Genomic DNA, 21045 nt, shown 5'->3' on the forward strand with positions numbered 1-21045 from the left:
GCTCGTTTGGGGGTTCAAACCTCATAACCCACACTTAGGAAGCTGCAACAGGATTGCTGAGAATTTGAGGCAGCCTGGGCTACAGATGAGGTTTAAGCCAACCTGCATTATGAAGCGAAAAGGTCTTATCTCAAAATAAAGAGATGGAGGATAAAAAGAAAACTGACAATAAAACCAACAACCAAAATCTTAAATGCTAAAGGGAAAGTCTAATGGCCTTCAAAAACCACACTGCACCCTATGTAACAGAGTAAACATCAGAGGAAGAGAAAACACAAAGAACTGTAGCTCCAGGATGGTCAAGTAAGAGAAATTACACATTTTTTAAAAGAATTATTTATTATTTATTAAGTATACAGTGTTTTGCCTGAATGTAAGCCTGCATACCAGAAGACAGGACCAGATCTCATTATAGACAGTTGTGAGCCATCGTGTAGATGCTGGGAATAGAACTCAGGACCTTTGGAAGAGCAGGCAGTGCTCTTAACCTCTGAGCCATCTCTCCAGCCCAAGAAGTTACATATTGATGTCTTCCATGCAAACAAATAGTACTGATGGGGTCAGCGGAGTGGATTTGGCAAATATAAAAAATACTATACACTTTTTGTTTTTAATGACTGGGGCAAAGGTTCAGAGTCTGTCTTAATACCTAAGGATACAGGAATAGAGTTTTATTATGATAAAAGAAATAATGAAATTATTACAATGGCAGTAAGTAGGATGCCCTGGTGACCATGACAGCAGTAGTAGTTATGGATTCTCCTTAGTGCCTGACATTCAATATCTGATCCAATTATCTCTGAAGCCCTATACAGAATTAGAATTTCCATTTGATGGATAATGAAGCCGGCCCAAAGAGTGAGAGTAGCAAAGCCCAAATCTCAGAGCTCCTGACAAAGCCAGTACCTGACTCCTGTTAGCCTGATGTTGTTCCAGTTAAAATGGATAAGAAGCAGTGTTTTGTGAGTAGAGTTGTCAACAGGAGACACCCTGTTCTGGCCTGGCCGACTCTGCCACACATGTACACACAGACAGAAATATGCATGAATAAGTAATAAGGTAGATCTTTGAGATGAAAACGAAATAGGACAGAGTTGAAGGAAGGACAGCCTTTTTTCTCACATATATTTAAGGAGGGAGAGATGTGGCAATTCTGCATACAGAAGTGGGAAGCAACACTGAGGGACCTCACAAAAAGAGAAAATAAACACAGATTTACAGTCAAGGAGGCAAAGTTATAAAGGAGTTAAGCATTGATCTGTTATACCATTTTATATTATCTTTTATAAGCACCTAGAAATACAGACAGCTTCGAGGGGGGACACTTGGAGGCTGAAATGTTGCCTTTCAGATGGCTTCTGTCTTCTCTGAGAAGTCAGATTAAATGTTATGATTAAACAGAACAAAGACATGGTGAAATAAGAGAAGAATTCAAGAGAGAGTGATAAAACTAAAACAGATATGTAGCAAATGAAAAAAGTAGAGTCAGAAGCATGAAATTAATTTCTGTGCAGTTGACCACCACCAATCTGTACTGTACAAGCAGCACTTCATAAGGCCATATGCCTTTCCCCACAGTCCTAGAAGAAAAGTTAGAGTTTGGTGTCTGCAATGCTACAGATCTTTAGAGCAGGTGTCGTAGAACATCAAGTTTGAAAAGACTTGAAATGCTCAAGAGCAAAGTAAGGAGTCTACATAAGATCAAAGAAAAGAAGTCAGTAGTCATGACAGCAGTGTGTGGATCTGGAGGTCTCAGCAGCTGGGACTACATAGATCAGGGAGTTTAAAAAAAATGGCCCACCTAATGATAGCTCTTTTCTTTTTTTCAAAATAAATTTTGTTAGAGATTTCCATTAAATAACAGTAGTTGAAGTTACCTGCACAAGACCTGCATATGGTCAAACCAGTGAAACTTTCAGCATAGATGGGAGAACTCGAGCCCCACCACTTACTAAGGGCCCTTGGTACTTGGTACATGCTGAGGGACAAGAAAATCATTCTCTTTGTGATGATATTCCCATTGGCCCATGGGAAGCACTAATAGGTCCTGGTAGACTAAAGACAGAAAAGAAGAAAAAGGAAAGAAAGACAACAGACATGAACTTGAGAGGGAAATTTGTTGGAGATTATGGTGGAGTTACAGAAGTGAAATGGGGGTTAGATTGATCATATCTCATTTTGGAGATGTGTAAATTTCTTGAGAAGAAAATTATAACTTTTAAAAGAAGAAAAAGAGGATAGCCAACACTTTTGTTCAATTGTTCACAAGCGGCCTTGACTCTCATCAAAAATACCACAAGTGTTATTCTTTATTCCTTCATCTCCTTTTACTAGTTACTCTCACTGATGCATAGATTGATGAGTGACAAGTGATACGCACCGCTATTATAAACTGAAATTTGGAATATTGTGTCATACAACATACTGTTGTAAAACTGGCTACAGCTAACTTGAGTGACTGTTCTCTAGCTGAACTCCCCACAACCAGCCTGAACAGTGGCAGAATCTCTACGTTCTTCTAACTGTAAGGAGTCTAAATGCGGGGACCTAGATATATGCATTTTGAGATCCATTAAACATATCACAGAATGTCACACATAATTAAGTAGTCACCAAGAATCAAATAGAATAATAAAGCTCGATTTTCTATACCAAATTAACACCATATTAACCAATTTGGGTAATTAGAAATTTAATAAAAAACAGGACAACAAAAACCTCAACTTGGTGTTATAGGTTATCATAAATGGTATTCTCCTTATACATTAATAATATATAGAGCATGTATATGTTTATCAAATTATATAAGTGACTTAAAAGCATAAAATGTAGTGGTTATTTCTATTAACCTTTCCAATTAATCTGGTCCCTTATCAAATCTGTATACCCAAAAATAGCAACACTAAATTAAAAACTACACAGCTTAAGTGTATTCATTTGTCTTTTAAGATGGATTCTTAATATTCTTTTTATAAATCTGAAAATAGCATGTAAAATATATAGAATGTATATGATAGGTATAAATTATATATATATATTATGTATGTACATACATTATAATCATTTAAGGCTTCTACTCAACAAAACAATCTTCCAAAACACTGAACAACCTGTTTAGACAGTTATAAAAATGCTTAATTGCTAACATATGAACACTAATGGCATCTAAAAGAGACCTCTATATGTGATTTCTACATTTAGAACACAATGTAGAATGTAATTCATTAGACTATGTTCCTTCTTTTCTGAATTCCAAAATCCAAGAAAAATGAATCCCTTTTAAATGAACCAATGTGTTTATTAGATCCGTGGGGTGTAAGAAAACTTCAATTGCTGCTCTGTCATGCTGATAGAGGCATAAACTCTCAGGTTAAACTTCTCTCTTTGTAGTACAAGTTTCAATTTGGATTTTAAAAAGCTTGAGGCCATCATTTTTCACATCTTTTTCCACTCCCATTTCAGAAATCAGAGACTCAATTTCAGGAAAATACTGTCAAGTTATGTGGAGGCTTAAGATGTTCAAGAATGAGACCAACTGCTATTAAAGGTAACTCCATTAAAGAAACATTTTAACTATTTGCTATTGGGATTTTTTAGCTTTTATTTTGAGAAATAGATATTTAGCATAAAATAAGATACATAGTGTTGTTTTCTGAATTATTGATCAAATTCATGAAATTCTTAAATTTGAAACAAAATCATGAACATGTTTCTCAAAGTATAGCCAGCTACTTATAAATCTGCCTTGCTCTGGTCTCTCACTGCCACAGTATTAGTTTCCCAGGTTTGGGGCTTAGTCTTACTGCACCACTCTTTGATCAGACTAAGCCTCCTTCGGCTTTTCAGCTTTTCTTGAGCACTGAAGGATACAATATAGACATAATCAGGTTGAGTATTCATTATCCAAATAAAATGCCTGGTGCCATAAGAGTTTTATATTTATTTCTACTCTTTCATATTGTAGAATATGTACATTTAAAAAACATGTTGGTAATGGGACACAAGTCTACGTACAAATTCATTTAACTTTTATGTATATTTTATTCACTTAATACAAATTTTAGCAATTTTATGATTGGTGTGCAGCTTCCTAGTGCGAAATTTTCTACTTGTAGATGTTGGTGCTCAAGTTTTGAATAATGGATGGAGTACTTCATTCTTCAGATTTGGGACTTGGGGATTAGAAGTCTGCAGTCCATAACCGTGATACTCCAGTGACAGTACCATTAACCTCAGTTTTCCCTGGGCCACCCCCTGTTGCACAGAGCACAGTGGACCTCTGAAACAGTAAGATGTCATTCTCTCTAGCACTCTGTAGATCTGAGCTCTCTGAAGCTGCATAACACTGTGGTGGTATAAATGAAAATGATCCCCATAAGCTTAGATATTCCAATACATTGTTCCTACTTGCTAGCTGGGAATAGAAAGTGTGACCTAATAAGTGGGAAAGTATCACTGAAGATGTGGCTTGAAGTTTTAAATGCCCATGCCAAATCCAGTTTGCCTCTGCTTCTGGCTCCTGCCTCCTGCCTCCTATCTCTGCCTGCTTACAGATCAGATATATAAGTGCCATCCCTGCCAGTCTGCTTTCATTATGGTTACGGACTCCACCCTCTGAATGTGAGCAAGCCTCCAACTGAATTTTTCTTTTATAAGTTGCCTTGGTCATGGTGCTTTGTCACAGCAATAGAAAGGAAACAAAGATACTATGTCAATCACCAACTACTGCAAATGGAAGCTCATGCCATCAGGGCTGAGAAATGCACTGATCTATGGGTATAATGGCGAGTCATGAGAAATGTATTAAATACTACGTCCACTTAGCAGCATTATAGTAGAAAGTTCTCCTTTGGGACCTGTGACATAGGTTTTTGGCCTGATAATTGTGCCAAATATGGATTTGATCTCATGGACTTGGACTTAAATTCAATCAGAACATAGTTGTTTACTATTATGATGTTCCTGTGACCACCAGTGGGCAAGTGTGGTCAGTCAGTCATTATTTTAGTTTGTGGGGTTTTCTGATGGGTATGATTGATGATTACTTCCCTCCCTTGATAACTAGAATGTCAGCTTCTAGCATGATGAAAGCTAGTCAGTAGTGAGGAAGTGTTCAGGTCAGTACCAGCTTGATTTGACATACTAGATGACATAATTATGTGTTATCTTTAGCAACAGGGTCTCCCTATTAAGTTCCAAAGAGCAGCTAATGGCAGCTGTACTCTCTTGCAATGTTTAGAAAGTTATGGAATCTCACTGGCACTAACTCCACAATGAGTAGCCCACTTGTAGCACTGAGCTTTGTATTTGTTAGCTTCTGCTATCTAATAAAGACAGTGTTGTCCTGTTATAACCCCACTTTTAATTCTTTGTGTGTTTCTCTCCCTCTCTCTCTCTCTCTCTCTCTCTCTCTCTCTCTCTCTCTCTCTCTGTGTGTGTGTGTGTGTGTGTGTGTGTGTGTGTGTGTGTGTGTGTACAGATATATGGAAGTGGTGGGATTCCATGTCTTTTTCAAAAGGTCTTTAGTGTTATTTCAGAAGTATTTACTTTTGTGTTAATATATAATGGCGTATAAGTTACTTTCAAGTCAATAAATATGTACTAAGGTAGAACAAGCCAAGTACTTCACATAAAGGCAATAGGAAAGATACTTTGAAGGCATGTGAGGAAATAGCCAGATTCTACCCACTGCATCATATATCAAAGATATGAGATAGTTAGCTCATCTGATGACTCCCTTGAGAAATGACTGTCTCTTGGGCAACTTCACAACACAGAGAAGGTAGAAAGTTGTTCGTCCTGCACTCATGTGAACACTCCCATACTTGGACACTCAGAAGCCACTGCAAGTAGAGTGAGGCCTGACTACCCCTGGTGCTGGAGGTGAACACTGGCATTGCTCATCATGGAGAATATCAGAGTTACAGAACTGTGGAGGCTTTCATTCAAGTTGTAACAGAAAGGCCAGAGTAGGCAATGTATAGCAAGGTCTGGAAACCTGAATTAAGTCATTTAAAATCTATGGAGGTTTCACGGGCCCGAGCCAGGCCCAGGTCTCTTCCTCCCTGATGCCTGCGGATCCAGATACAGAACTCTCAGCTTCTTCTCAAGCATTATTTCTGCCTATGAGCAGCCACGTTCCTTGCCATAGTGATAATGGACTAAACCTCTGAACCAGTAAGGAAGCCCCAGTTATATGCTTTCTTTTCTAAGAGCTGCAGTGGTCATGGTATCTCTTCACAGCAACAGAACACTGGCTGAGACAGTAACCCTGTAAGGGTAACAACAAGAAATACAGAACAAGAGTGGACACGCCCACACTGAAAGCCAGGGTAACCAACGAATAGGTTGGAACACAGATGAATGAAAAAGTCAGGAAAAGCAACCTGCTGTCGAGTGATTCCCTTGACTTGCTGGCCACCTCAATGGCTGTTACTCTGCCATACCTAACTCCCTGCTGTGATGCATGGAGACCTCGGAAACCATGAACCGAGATAACCTACTCCTCACTTCACCATTCCCACAGAAATTATGACTAAAGCCATGGAAAACTAAAATGACCATGTTCAATCCACTGATTACATAGAAAAAAGAAAGTGAAACTGACATCACTTCCCCCGGAAACCTTACTCTTCCATCCAAAACATTCATAAACTAACATCATAAGGGTTAAGAATTTTCTCCACCCTATAGACTATACTGGTCACAGCATTCATTTAAACTTTGGTTTAATTTCAGAAAACAACAAAATTACTGTATGAAAAATAATTTACCCTGAAGGTACTACATAGAAGACACCATGCTAAAAGCACTCAGATGCCAACTCTCATTTGATCTTTCTAGCAGTCTAACATTGTATACAGCAAGTTCTTCCTGCAAGGCTGATGATGGAAGTGTAAAACAAAATATAGTACAGATGAGGATAATCCATCTGCTTACAACAATGATTTCCAATTTTCTGCACGCCTAACATGAACATGCTTTCTTACTAAGCCTCTGAGAGTGAATGAATCTCAATCTTCATTGAGAAAAGATTAACAACTCTATAATGTTGCAATTACCTTCAGGGTAATGATGGTATATTTACAGGAGATTTCAGCTTGTGATTCCTCATCCTGTGGAGATGAGGAAAAAGGAGAACAAATACAGACTATTTTCTATAGAAGTCATTCGTTTCAAAATGAAATGAAAATTGTGGGGAATAGGCTTAGCTTTTGACAGAGTTTGTTTTGATTTAATATGTACAATTAATCTGAGATACTTTTGTGCTACTCAGCATGACCTGACCCTAAAAAAAAAATAATAAAATAAAAAGTTTTAGTTCCCAAGTTTGAAAAAGCACTCAAAGCAAAAGTACATAAAGCAGGAAAAGAATAAAAGGTAAAATACCAACTTTTGACTGCTCAGGTAAAATTCAGGTATAAGTTGATGGGCAAGAATGCGTAGGCCTGATCAAACTGCAACAAAGACCATCAGTATTATTACCACATCACTGTTCCTCCTGCTTTTGTCAGGCAAGCAAAGGGGTATACCTCAGCATCTAGTTGGAAGAAGAAAGTCAGCTTTGCATCCTGAATTAGAAGGTGTACAGCCAGGGTGGAGGAAGGTATTAGGAGAAAGGGTGCTTTGCTGCATGCCCCTCTCTATGCACCATAGCTTCTTTTAAAGACTTGGGCTAATAATAACAATGAGAGTGAACCCGGGAGTATGTCTTAGGTATTCTAATTTCATCTGGTATCCTCAGAGTAACTTGGTAAAGGACAATTTGTAAACTGGCAAACTGGCCAATGTATGTGAACAATATGCAGTCTTGCATAGGTACTTTTATACTTTAATAACTCCACCTGTCATGCACTGTAACTTAAAAAGACTAATATTCATTGGAGACTGCCAAAACAAGAAGCTAGTCTATTGTTTTTCAGGCTTTTTCTGTGTAGCCCTAGCTGTCTTGGAACTTGCTCTGTAGACCAGGTTAGCCTCCAATTCAAAGATCAGTCGGCTTCTGCCTCCAGAGGGCTGGGATTAAAGGCTTGTGCCACCACACCCTTGGTGGCTTGAATGGGTTTGGCCTAAATAGATTCATGTATTTGAATGCCTGGCCATAGGGCGTGGTAGTATTAGGAGGTGTTGCCTTGTTGGGGGAGGTGTGGCCTTGTTGGAGGAGGTGTGGCCTGGTTGGGAGGTGTGGCCCTATTGGAGGAAATGCATCACTGTGTAGGCAGGCTTTGAGGTCTCCTATTCTCAGGTTCTGCCCAGTGTGGAATTGGCCTCCACCAGGTTACCAGCAGAAGACAGTCCCTTTCTGCTGCCTGTGGATGAAGATGTAGAACTCTCGGCTCCTCCAGCACTATGTCTACCTAACGCTGCCATGCTTCCCACCATGATGATAATGGACTGAACCTCTGAAACTGTAAGCCAGCCACAACTAAATATTTGCATTTATAAGAGTTGCCTTGGTGATGGTGTCTCTTTATAGCAATGAAACCGTAACTAAGATACCAGCTAATAACTAAGTAATAAAATTCTTTCAGAAACTTTCTTCATAGCCTCACTATAATATTTCAATTAAAATATACCTTTTGGTGTCTAAACTTTATGAAGAATTCTTATTAAAGACAAGTCCTGAACACCAGTTAAATACAAACTAACGATAAATTTAATTTAAGATTTTTAAACCTATTTCTAACTTAAAGAAAAGTTAATGCAATCTGCTTTTAATTAAATACATCTATAGCAACTTACTTCTAAATCTTAAGGTTTTTGGAACCCAATTTTTTTGTGATAAGAATATTACTAAACCTCATCTGCACTGAATGACACTCTCCCATTCCGTAGGCTCTCAGAATCCATTATCTCTCTCATGGGAATGAATGCTTTCCTGTGACTGATGATGAATAAGATATATAAGACAAATGATGCACTCTTTCATTTAAAAAGACTAAAAAGGAAATTCACGTCAGTCTCCTTTCTGCCTAGTTTCATTAAATTCTAAATGCAGCTATTCTAAGAGATTTTCCCCCTAGCTCAGTTCAGTTTGAAAAAAAATTTCTCATGTATCATTTGAATCAATTATAGATTCTCTAAAAATATGCCACAAAAGCTTATCTTCAAAAATTTTAGCTTAAAAATAAATGTGTAACTTATCAGCAAACTAGGTAATCATAACACATAAATGGTAATCAAAAAAATATACAATGTATAAGTTTCAGATAACTAGTTTTAGCATTTGTTCTTACTTTGGAGCATGGCTTGAAACATGTCTTCTTGTCTTAGTTATTTTTTATCATTGTGAAAAGACACCATGACCAAAGCAACTGATAAAGGAAAGCATTTAATTGAGGGGTTTCCTTACAGTCTTAGAGGATGAGTCCATGAATGTTACGGCATCATGGTAGGAATCATGGCAGGCATAGCTGTGAAGCAATAGCTAAGAGCTTATACATTGAGAAAATAAGCTAGAAGTAGGGAAGAGATGAAGGGAGGGAGACAGGGAGAGGAGAAAAAGAGAGAGGGAAGGAGAGAGAGGGAGAGAGAGAAAGTGGGGGAAACAGAGAGAGGGCAGAAAGCTAACGGAGAACAGTGTGGGCTTTGGAAATGACAAAGTCCAACCCCAGTGACACATTTCTTCCAATAAAGCCACACCTCCTAATCCTTCTCAAATAATTCCACCAACTGTAGACCAAACATTCAAATATATGAGCCTAAGGGAGCCATTCTCATTTAAACCCTCATGGTTCCCAAATTATTTCCTAAAATATCTTAATAAAGATTGCTTTTACAAATGTATTTTTCAACTAAAACATTATATGCTGATGCCAACAAATACTTAGAATATGAGGCAATTTTCAAACTGTTATTATTTTATGAGGTTATCATTCATTGACACTCTTACTAGATTTGAACATTTTTACTCTCATTTACATTGTATAATTTCTAATAAATAGCATAGTATCTGGCCTATTGACAATAAATTATGATACCTAAGATGAAAATTAGTACAATATGATGAAGTTATTGAGTTGCCCATATGCTACTAGATTTTTAGTTAAAGAATATTTAAAGCATTTAGCTGATACAATACCAATAGCCTTAAGAAACTTAGGCATCTTTTCAGATCTTTTTACCCATGAAGAAAGTAAGACAAAATACATTTAATAGGGTTTAGATACATAAATAATCTTATGTAAATTGCTTGACAATATTTAGATGCCTTCAATAAATTAATATAAAGCTAGTAGTTTGCTTTTGTGGAAGCCTGAAAATCATTCACTTTTCAATATCAATACGGGGTTAGCTGCAGTTTATTTTAATAAAGGTAATGTGAGCCAATGGACAGGATATTCTCCACAGTTGTGTGGAGAGCAGGGACTGACTCTGACATGAATTCTGATGTCCCATATTTCACCTTCCCCTTGGTGTGGAGACCTGGTGGCACTCAGAGAAAGAATAAGCAGGCTACCAAGATTAAATTGATATAGTGAAGGAGGAGGTCCCTTTCTGTCACAGTCCTGGGGAAGGGAACAGGGTGAAAGAGGGAGAGAGGGAGGAAGGGGAGGATACAAGTGATGGGATAACAACTGAGATGTAATCTGAATAAATTAATTAAATAAAATAAAGGTAATGTGGAAGAAGGAAAGTAAGGAAGAAGGGAAAAGCGGAGGTATCAGTAAATATGGGGGCTGCAATCTGCACCTCTAGAACCAGGGTCTGGGAGCCTGTCTTCAATAAGCCAAATAATGGGACAAATTAAAAGTGAAAGGCAGAAAAGGTAGTCTTACACACTTTGGCCACATGAGCAACAGTGACAAAGAGATCCAGTGATTCCACGCCCAGTTCTACCTGTGATCTTGACAGGAAGGAAGCTAAAGCCCAGAGAGCAAGGGAGACGAGAATAACCAAGCAGCCTGGCCAAGGTCTGTCTCTCTATCCACCAAAGCCTGAACTCCACAGCTCTCTCCACCACGGTCAGGCTTCTCCTGCAAGGTCATCATATAAATTGCATCATCTTTCTACAGCGAGCAAGTTCTTCCTCAGGGAAAGACGTTCCCCCTGTAGATGCCCCCAAGGGCTTCAGCTCTTCCTTTTTCGAGCTGGACACACAGGAATAAATGTTAATTTCTTGTGGCTCGTTTTCTTTTTTCTTTTCTTTCATTATTTAATTAAATATTTTTTACATATACATTTATATTATTACACATATAAACAATAAACTACCTATAGCAAGAAGAACCATGATAGAATCAGGAATTATATAAATGTTCCATTCTTAGTGGTTTTGGCTATTTGTATTTGACAGCCTTGAAGAAAACATCTTTCCTAACTTGGTGCATCTAAAATTCTGAATGTAAATCAATATCTATTATATCTCGTCATTATCAACTTAAAATATCTATCTAGACCTAAAAACATCTTAACCTCTAAACAACTCAGCTTAATTGTAGTCTAGAGGAATCTCCATTCTGGATCTCAAGCTGTACTATAGAGCAACTGTAATAAAAACAGCATGGTACTGGCATAGAAATAGGCTGGTTGATCAATGGAATCAAATCAAAGACCCAGAAATAAATCCACATACCTCTGGATACTTGATTTTTGACAGAGAAGCCAAGCCCATACAATGGAAAAAAGATAGCATCTTCAACAAATGATGCTGGTCTAGCTGGATGGCTACATGTAGAAAAATGAAAATACATCCGTATCTATCACTTGGTATAAAACTGATGTCAAAATGGATTAAAAACCAAACCTGACACACTTCATCTGTTAGAAGAAAAAGTGGCTCATTTTAAATGGTACTGATAGCTAAAGAGAGAAGAAGTGTTTCCTTAGACTATATGCATTCCTACCAAACTGTCAGTTTACAGAGGAACCAATCCACCAAACCAGAAATAAAATCTTTCTTCCTCTCCGTCAAAAACTTAAACTAACAAAAAGGGTTCTGATGGTTCCTTCCTTCAAATGTCATTTAGGGATACCTGAATACTATGCTAGTTAATCTCAAGCTCTCCATGCAATGAATAAATATCTCTAAGTTTCTTAGACAAGCTCAGAACCCTGGCTCCTATATGATACTGTTTCATAAGGATTTTGTTCTGGCATCCACTTCCAGACCTAAATAAATTATTTGAAGCATTACTAAAGCATGTTCAGCCTAATTGAAACCCCTACCCTCGTGGTGGTTTGAGACAAAGTCTACTTCTTATACAAAGAAAATCAGTATCTACTGCCTAATGCTACCAAGAAAGGAGGTTGTTTGTAAGAAAGCTAAGGTGAACCAGCACTTCTCCGATGTTCCATTCTGCCAATAGCATCCCTGCTAAACAAATTCCACACATGTAGAGACCAAAAGGGCTGGGAGGGTGGGCGGATGGGGAAATTAGAACAGAGCAGAGAAGGGTGGGGAAATGGCAATAACCAAGGAAATACAAGAAAATGTCAAATGTATGGTCACAGACAAATACACACACACACACACACACACACACACACACACACACACACACTAGCAAATTTTCATGCAGTATTATTCACAAAGACAAAAGTAAAAACCATGTTGATTTGTTGATTCAGGAAGTACATAAACATATCAATTGGCCATAAGAAGAAATGAATTTCAGGGGCTTAGTATATATCACAAAAATAGATCTTCAAACTTAATACTAAGTGAAAGAAGCCATACATAAAAGCACCACGTGTCACATGGAGAGAGAATGGCTCTGTTGGGTGGGTGGGGTAGTATGAATAACAATGTGGTCTGTAATTAGACCATAATAATAATCATATAATACATTATACTTTGTTCAGTCTAGTCTTGTGTCAACTTGACACACAAAATAGAAGTATCTGAAAACAGGGAAACTCAATTGAGAGAATATAGCTGTAAGGCATTTTCTTAATTAGTGAATGATGGGGGCTGGTGGTCCTAGGTTCTATAAGAAAGCAGGCTAAGAAAGCCATGGTGGGGGCAAGGCAGTAAGCAGCACTCCTTCATAGCCTCTGTATCAGCTCCTGCCTCAAAGGATCTGCCATGTTTGAGTTCCTGTCCTGACTTCCTCCAATGATAAATGGCAATACGGAAATATAAGCCAAACAAACTTGCAGCAGCAGAAACTAAGACATACATGCACTTTAAAGTGATTAATTTTATGTTCTGAGAATACCACTCTACACTGATAAGGTTTAAAATTAAGATTAAAAAATAGAGGTAAATGTTAAGCATCCAAAAACTGAGTGAAAACTAAACTGTCTCTCTCCATACTTACCGGGCAATGACTTCTTGCATAAGTACCTCAATGCTTAAGAACATTCATTCTTGCTATGAAAACAGCTATTCTGAGGTTCCCAAAGAACACATTAGAAGTACTTCTGCTACTAGTGTACAAGCACCGAAGATCACTGAATCTTTTTTTTTTTTTTCAGAAATCCATCATAAGAAGAGGGGCTTTGGAAATCTGAATGAAAACTAATATATCCATACTTTCACATGAGAAACTGCCAAAATACAATAAAACGGTAATTTATTCTTCCTCCATAAAAGTCTATTCATGTTTTAAAACATTCTCATATTTTTAGGAAAATATTGATAAGAATCAACAATGTGGTTTATATACTCAATGAGACTTTATTTGGAAAAAATTAAATTTTCCTTTGTGAGTGGTTATCAATTGTTGATAGCTTCTGGGATAGGGATGAGGGTGGGCTTATGTTTTCTCTTTCCCTTTTAGCACCGAGGCCCAACCTGGCTTTGACCTATACATGCTGCCTCAGTCTCTTCAAGGCTCACTGGGTGTACAAACCACACTTAAGGCTAGGCCCCATGCTCAGAAGTAAATGGCCAACACAAAAGGAATGCAAAGATATTTTGAAAAGATTTTGTCTCACAATGTTTAGCCTGGGCATTTTTCATTCTGTACAGATCTTTTGCTTATATTTTATAGCTTCTGATTTTACTTTTATGGATTTTCTGTGTGTTTAACAGCATCTCTAAGTGTTTTGTGTATGTGTATGTGGAGGGGGGAGGGGCATGTGTGCCTGTGTATATGTGCGTGTGTACTTCCCCCACACACACACCTTGGCTTTTTTGTTTGTTTGTTTTGTCCTATTCCTGTGCAGAGTTTCTTTGTTTTGTTTTGTTTTGCTTTTGTTTTAGAAGCATGTTTGTATTCTAGTGAAAGACAGAGGGGTGTGGATTTTGATGGGTATGGGAAAGGGAAATCATAATCAAAATACATTATATGAAAAAATCTATTTTCAATAAGAAAAGAAAGTAAAATGTGAAGAATTCAAGCTAGTAGTAGAGAAAAAGGAAGTGGATTTGAGACAAGAATGGGATGAGAACCCAGCTACAGCAGCAATTCTCGAGGCTTCACAAAAATGACCAAAATGTCATTTGATGTTCTGAGGCTAAGGACCTGGGGGAACACGCTTCCCACCTTTGACAGGTAAGCCGCATTTCTATAAACCCTTCCACAATGCAACATGATACTAAGACTTCTGCTATCTGTGGCGTAAGAAATAAAACACCAACAAATTAAACTGGAATGTTCTTAAATGTCTATCATGAGTGACAGTTCCTTCCTTCAAGTTCAGATGAATAGCTGCATTGTTGTCAAGAGCTGGAAAATGTTGGTCTATGTCAAAATCTGTCAAAGTCGTGGCTAGATGTGACTATTATAAAATAGAACATCACTCCTTAAGGAGAGCTTCTAATTTAATAAAAGAATACTATAAATAAGGTACTTTTGTGTGAGTAAATGGTGACTTTAATAAAGTCATTCTGATAGACAAAATTGTTAAAGTTTCAATAGAAAAGCTACTAAAAATTCATTTTTAAAGTTTACAGTCTTTAGATACAACTGAAATATCAAATTTTAAAAACTAACAGGAAGTTCCATCTTATCCACACAGCATAAATTTTAAGAGGATTTTTATAAAAATGCAATGTGGTGATAGAAAATTACTACTTATGTCATGCAGTTCAAAATCTCCCTTCTAGCATTAAGGCCTCTAACAGCAATCTTCTAAAATCCTAGGAAGGATACGTCTCCACCAATGTAATCCCATTAAGCATTCCAGCAAGACTCTGTGATCTAGCACCACTGGGGTCTAAATCTGTACACAGAATGGAAACATTAGTTAAAACGGGACAAGGAAAATACACATGCATGGATGAGTGTGTGTTTATGAATTACACAAACCTCTTTAACTTAAAATATAAACAAGAGCATATATCAACCCATCTTCTGATAGAGGGCTATATTAGTTTAGATCTTCTATAAGGATGTTTGAACTACCTTCATTTACATTTACAGAAACAATGAATACAAAACAAACTTCATAGCTTCCAGTTTCACTTCAAGTGAAGTGGAATGTAAGGCTCATGAAAAAAAAAAAAAACAACGACAGCATTTAAAGTTCATTTAAATGTGTTATCTTTTTCTCATCTCACCTACACATAATTTATTTCTTGCAAGTTATCCTTCTTCAAACTTTCTTAATACTAGAGGAGCTTATTGGCTGTCATACTCATCGTTCATCATTTCATATAATATTATGCCTCGGAATTATAATGAGAAGAATTGTCATTCATGGGATGGTGGCTAAGAGGAAACATTCATTTCACAAGATGCAGGAGGCAGACGCGGACTGCATGCCTGTAACAGGAAGGAAGAATAGACTTCCGTGCTCAGTGTTCTGTGGGCATCACGACTTGTGTCTGTAAAGCAGAAGCAAATTCACTAAATCTAATAAACAAAAGAGGGGCTCAAGATCCCACATCCTGTTGGAAAGCGAGGGGAAGTACCGAAAACTTTGCACAAAGTGCCTTTGCGCCGATTGCTTATTTTAGAGTCGCACACATTACAGAGCCCATTTCTCAGCAGGGACACTGTTTTGGTAAGCAGTACTCTAAAGCTCTCCTGACCTAGCTTGCAATTTGCCTCCCCTCTGCTGAGCAGTTCCCAGAATAGTCCTAAAGCTCTGCTTTACAGAAACTTCAAAACTCCAGTAAGCGAACTGAAGGTAAACCACGTAACAATGCACAGAAGTTTCAACTCATGGGGAGTTGAAAATGTCTACCAGGCAAAGAACTCCTTTGAAGCCCCATTGGAATCCATGAGTCAGAAACCAAGAAACTTCTAAACATTTAAGCAGAATACTCTCCTGCCTATCCAACCTCCTTCCTTCATAAAAACAAAAATCAAAATCAAAAACAAACAAACAAAAAACAACTCATACTCAGAGACAACATGGAAATCTGCAAAGTTTATACACAAAAATGTGACTATTTTCTGGGATATATATATATACAGGCATGTGCTATATAATGACATTTCAGTCAGTAACTAAAATACACTAGCAACTGTGTTCCCTATGAGAATACAGTATAGTGATTTTCATAGGCCTCATCTAGACAGGTACATTCCATGGCATTCCCATGAAAACAAGATAATACAACAAAATGTAGGTTGTCTTCTTACCTTGAGGGGACAGGTGCCCTCAATTTATTGAGCATCTCCATAAAACAGAATTCATACTCCAGGCCTCATTGACATAAGGCTGGTCTGGATTATTTGAGTAATCAAGGCAAAGGGCAAATCACATTTGACTGCTACATCAAAGCTGTTTAGAGCCACCCCAGGACTCTTCCATTGATCCCACCCCCACGCCCCAGGAGATCAGTAATGTCACAAGATGTTTCTCCATTATCCTGGATTCTACATGGAATTGAACAGAAAACTAGGAATATGGCTACCTCAAGATCCAGCTGTTCCACCCCTTGGAATATACTCAAAAGAGGTTCCACCACACAACAAAGACATATGCTCAACCATGTTCGTAGCAGCATTAATCATAATAGCTAGAATCTGGAAACAACCTAGATGTCCCTCAGTTGAAGAATGGGTAAACAAACAGTGGTATTTTACACTACGGAAGACCACTCATCTATTAAAAGCAAGGAAATCTTGAAATTTGCAGGCAAATGGATGGAACTAGAAATGATCATCCTGAGTAAGTTAACCCAGACCCAGACAGATACACATGGTATATACTCACTTATAATTGGATACTAGCCCAATAGGGATGTCCCCTGAAAATCTTCACTCAGCAGGAGATTGGGATAGATGCTAGGACTTCCACTTGGGACTCCAGGTGAGAGAGGTAAGGGAGAATGGGGAAATAGAAGGATTCAGAGGGTCCTAGAAACCTACAAGAAGGCCATTAAGGCTGGTGGATCTGGATGCAGGGGGACTCCTCAAACTACTGTAGCAACCAAGACAAGTCATGCAGTAAACCTAGACCGCTCCCACTCACCCCCCAAATTCAGATCTAGCCAATGGATCGCTTATTCTCCACAGCTGCGTGGAGAGCAGGGACTGACTCTGACATGAACTCTGGTATCCCCTAGTTGACTACTTCCCCTTGGTGGGGAGGCCTGGTGACACTCAGAGGAAGACTAAGCAGGCTACCAGGACGAGACCTGATAGGCTGTGATCATATGGCAGGGGAGGAGGTCCCCTTCTGTCAGAGACCTAAGAGAGGGGAATAAGGAGAAAAAGGGAGGGAGAGGGGAATGGGAAGATACAAGTGAGGGTTTAATAATTGAGATGTAATCTGAATAAATTACTTAAATAAATTTTTAAAAATGACTTATCGAAATAAGAAAAAAAAGGATAAGATTTATTTAAAAGGCAAAACAAAACAGAATCTGTTGTATTAGGGGAGGGGAGTGGTTACATAATGTTTTTAAGGATAGTTTTTTAACTAGATTATCATCATCAACAAACTTCTGTGTTTTAGACTTGTGCTCACTTGCTACTCACACAGTCACTGAAATAAATACTCTTTTACATCTCTGACTGCTTCATAAATTTGTCTCTGCTCTGACTTTTATAAAGGTTCTGTTCTTTCAGTGTGGGAGCTGGCATCCAGGGCCTCCAGAGGAGCCAAGCCAGCTCCCATAAAACTAAGTCCCAGATTGAGCTGTTTTTGTTGTTGTTTGTTTGTTTCACTTTGCTGTCTGGAGAGAGTATCTCACTAAGTAATCCAGATAAACCACCAACTTTCCATCTAGAATCACAGCACCCAGACCTTGAGTGACAAATGTAGAGAGATCTCACAGGGAGACCATGTAATGATGGGCAGAAAAACAATTTATCCTCCCTCCATTTACTAAAAATTAATTGGTTTGATATTTGAATATCTCTAAAATATTGTCTGATCTTGATGCTTTTAATCACAATTTCACTTCCATTGTTATCCTACTGCACAGTTTAAAAAAAATAATGGATGCTCATTCACTAAATCTGATGATACTTATTTCCTTAAGCATTAAATAAATTTTGGTTGATCAAAAATCATTTGGGTAAAAACACAATCTCCGGGATATAGAAAGCATTAAAATGAGGCAATACATTTTAACAAAAGGTGGGATTTTAAAATCAATTCAACACAAAGGAAAAGGTTAACACAGGACTTCTTCACATTAAAATATAGACCACTAGAGAGCAACATGGTTCAGCCAGTAAAGCCACCAAGCCTGACAACCTCAGTTAGATCCTGGGTACTCACATGGAGGAAGAAAAGAACAGACTACTACAACTTGTCCTCTAAGTAACACACACACACACACACACACACACAAATCTAACAAAAAAAAAGTATTTTTTTGAAATGTGAACCACACAGCTTTAATTTCACTTTACAAAAGGATTTAAATCATTGTACTTTTAATAGTAAAGCATTAAACTTAAATAGGGTGCTTAAAATGTTTAAATCTAATTTTCAAACATCACTGGTAGTTTTAGTAAATCAACATTTGGGATAACTATATTTTGATAATATACATTTCATAGTTTATTATATATCTTTTGATATTTATAAAAATTATTCTATATGACAGAGAATAAGATACCAGTATCTTTTAGTTGAAATGCTTATATTCCTTTTGGGAGTGAGAGTGTTATAAAAAAAACAATTTAACTTGATGGCCAGCAAGATGGTCCAATAGGTAAAGGAGCTTGCCACCAAGCCTTCAGACCTGAGTTCAATCCTCAGAACCCATGTAGTGGAATGAGGGTACCTCCTGCAAGGTACCCTCTAGACTTCACAAGTATGCACATACATACAAAACACACATAGAAAACAAACAAATGGAAGAAAATCCATCCTAACTTGAATACTCTCAATGAATATATTCTCAATAAATATTCACAGTGTAATAAATGGAAATTAAAAAATATATATATATAAGCATTCGAGGTGTGAGGTGGAGCATAGCTCAGTTGTAGAACACTTGCTTAGTATGTTTAAGGCCCAAAGTTCAATTCTCAGCACTGAATTTTTAAAAAATTAAATATTAATAAAGATCAAGTACCAAATACAGCTATTGGGAAATTGAAATGAGGTTATTTAATGCTACTGAGAAATGGAATTTTACATTAATTTTATTTTCATTAATTTTATTGGTTTATTAAATTTAATATTTAAAACTGTTATTCAAGTCAGTTACTAAGAAATTTTAACTAAGTTGAAATAAATTCTGGGTCTGTGACTCTACTCTTAAACTGACAATTTTGTTAAATCAAAATATGTGATAAGTATTTCTCATGAAAAGTCAGCATCTGTGATCATATTTGCCATAATGAGATTTCAAAGACACACTTTAAAAAGGAGAATAAAAATATCTGTTAATAAGTTTTAAAACCAATATATGTTAATTTGATAATGCCTTATACATTGGGGTAAATAAAATATTATAAAACCCATCAAAGTGTTCTTGTGATTCATATTACTACTAAAACTCTTGAATTTCATAGGGGTGATGAATCTTATTTCCCTTGGACAGCACTGCCATAGCTAAAACCTAAAACTACTGCTAAATTCTTTTTTTGCAAGACAAGGTCTCATTATATAGGCCTTGATCTAGAACTCACAATGTAGCCCAGACTGACATCAAACTCATAAAAACCTGCCTACCTCTGCCTCCTAACTGCTGGAATTAGAGGCATGCTGTAGGGAGTGACTCAAGTTTTGAGCTAATGAAGTCTTGAGTAACTGTGTATTGTTTGAAATGAGCCAGTCATGTCAAGAATGAAGGCCTCAGCCCCATGTGAAATTGGCTAGGCCTTCTCCCACATGAGTAAGGTTCAGAGGAATTGGCAAAGACTTCCTCGGATCTGAACAGGAATGTTGGAAATGAGTGCAAGTATAGTGCTTCCAGCAATAGACCTAGCAACTGCAGCTTCCTCCCCAGAAGCCTCTGATAGCAACTAGTTAAGCCCTGGCCTTCTGTTGTATACAACAAACATGCTGAAGTTCCAAGTTGCTGCTGTAGTTGACACCACTCCATAAGAGTGTGCACAGCCCACCTGACCCCAGCTTTTCTGTATCTCTGTTTCTATCTTTTCTCCATCCCCTCCCCACTCCAGTCAGGATTCCAGACCCAAGCCTCCTAGGTCCAGGGAGCTTGTATGAACATGTTTGGGTTTAGTTAATTCTTTAAGCTATAACTTACATGCAGGAAAATCTACTTTCTGTATATAGTTCCATGTAGCATGATTAATACACGCAGTCACATAATCACTTATGGTGATTTGAAAGAGAAATGCCCTCATAAGCTCACATCTCTGAACACTTGGGTCCACAGTTAGCAGTGTTGCTGAGGATGTTATAGAACTTTAAGGATGGAGGGAGTACATCCCTGGGGGCAGGTTTTAGAGGTTCACAGTCTCACCACACTTCTAATTCATTATCTTTCTCCCTCTCTCTCCCTTTCTCTCTCTCCCTTTCTCTCTCTCTCTCTCTCTCTCTCTCTCTCTCTCTCTCTCTCTCTCTCTCTCTCTCTCTCTCTCTCCCTGTCTCTCTATTCTACCTATGGTTGAAGATACACACACTCAACTACTCTAGATACTCACGTGCTGTCACACTTCCTCTCTAAAAATGGACTCTACATCTGGAACTGTAAGCCAAATAAACCCTTTTTCCTGTAAGTCATTTCTGATCATGGTGTTTTGTCACATCAGCCAAAAGAAACTAATACACTAG

The 21045-nt window shown here is 37.7% G+C and overlaps 1 protein-coding gene across 1 annotated transcript in view; it reads right to left on the reverse strand.

The window, feature by feature from the left end:
* The window catches only part of GBE1 (1,4-alpha-glucan branching enzyme 1), a 234914-nt gene that overhangs the window by 167281 nt on the left and 46588 nt on the right, over nt 1-21045 (reverse strand). The gene's annotated exons all lie outside the window — the stretch shown is intronic.

Source organism: Acomys minous (assembly GCF_964271855.1).
Source record: "Acomys minous genome assembly, chromosome: 11".
NCBI classification, from domain to species: Eukaryota; Metazoa; Chordata; class Mammalia; order Rodentia; family Muridae; genus Acomys; species Acomys minous.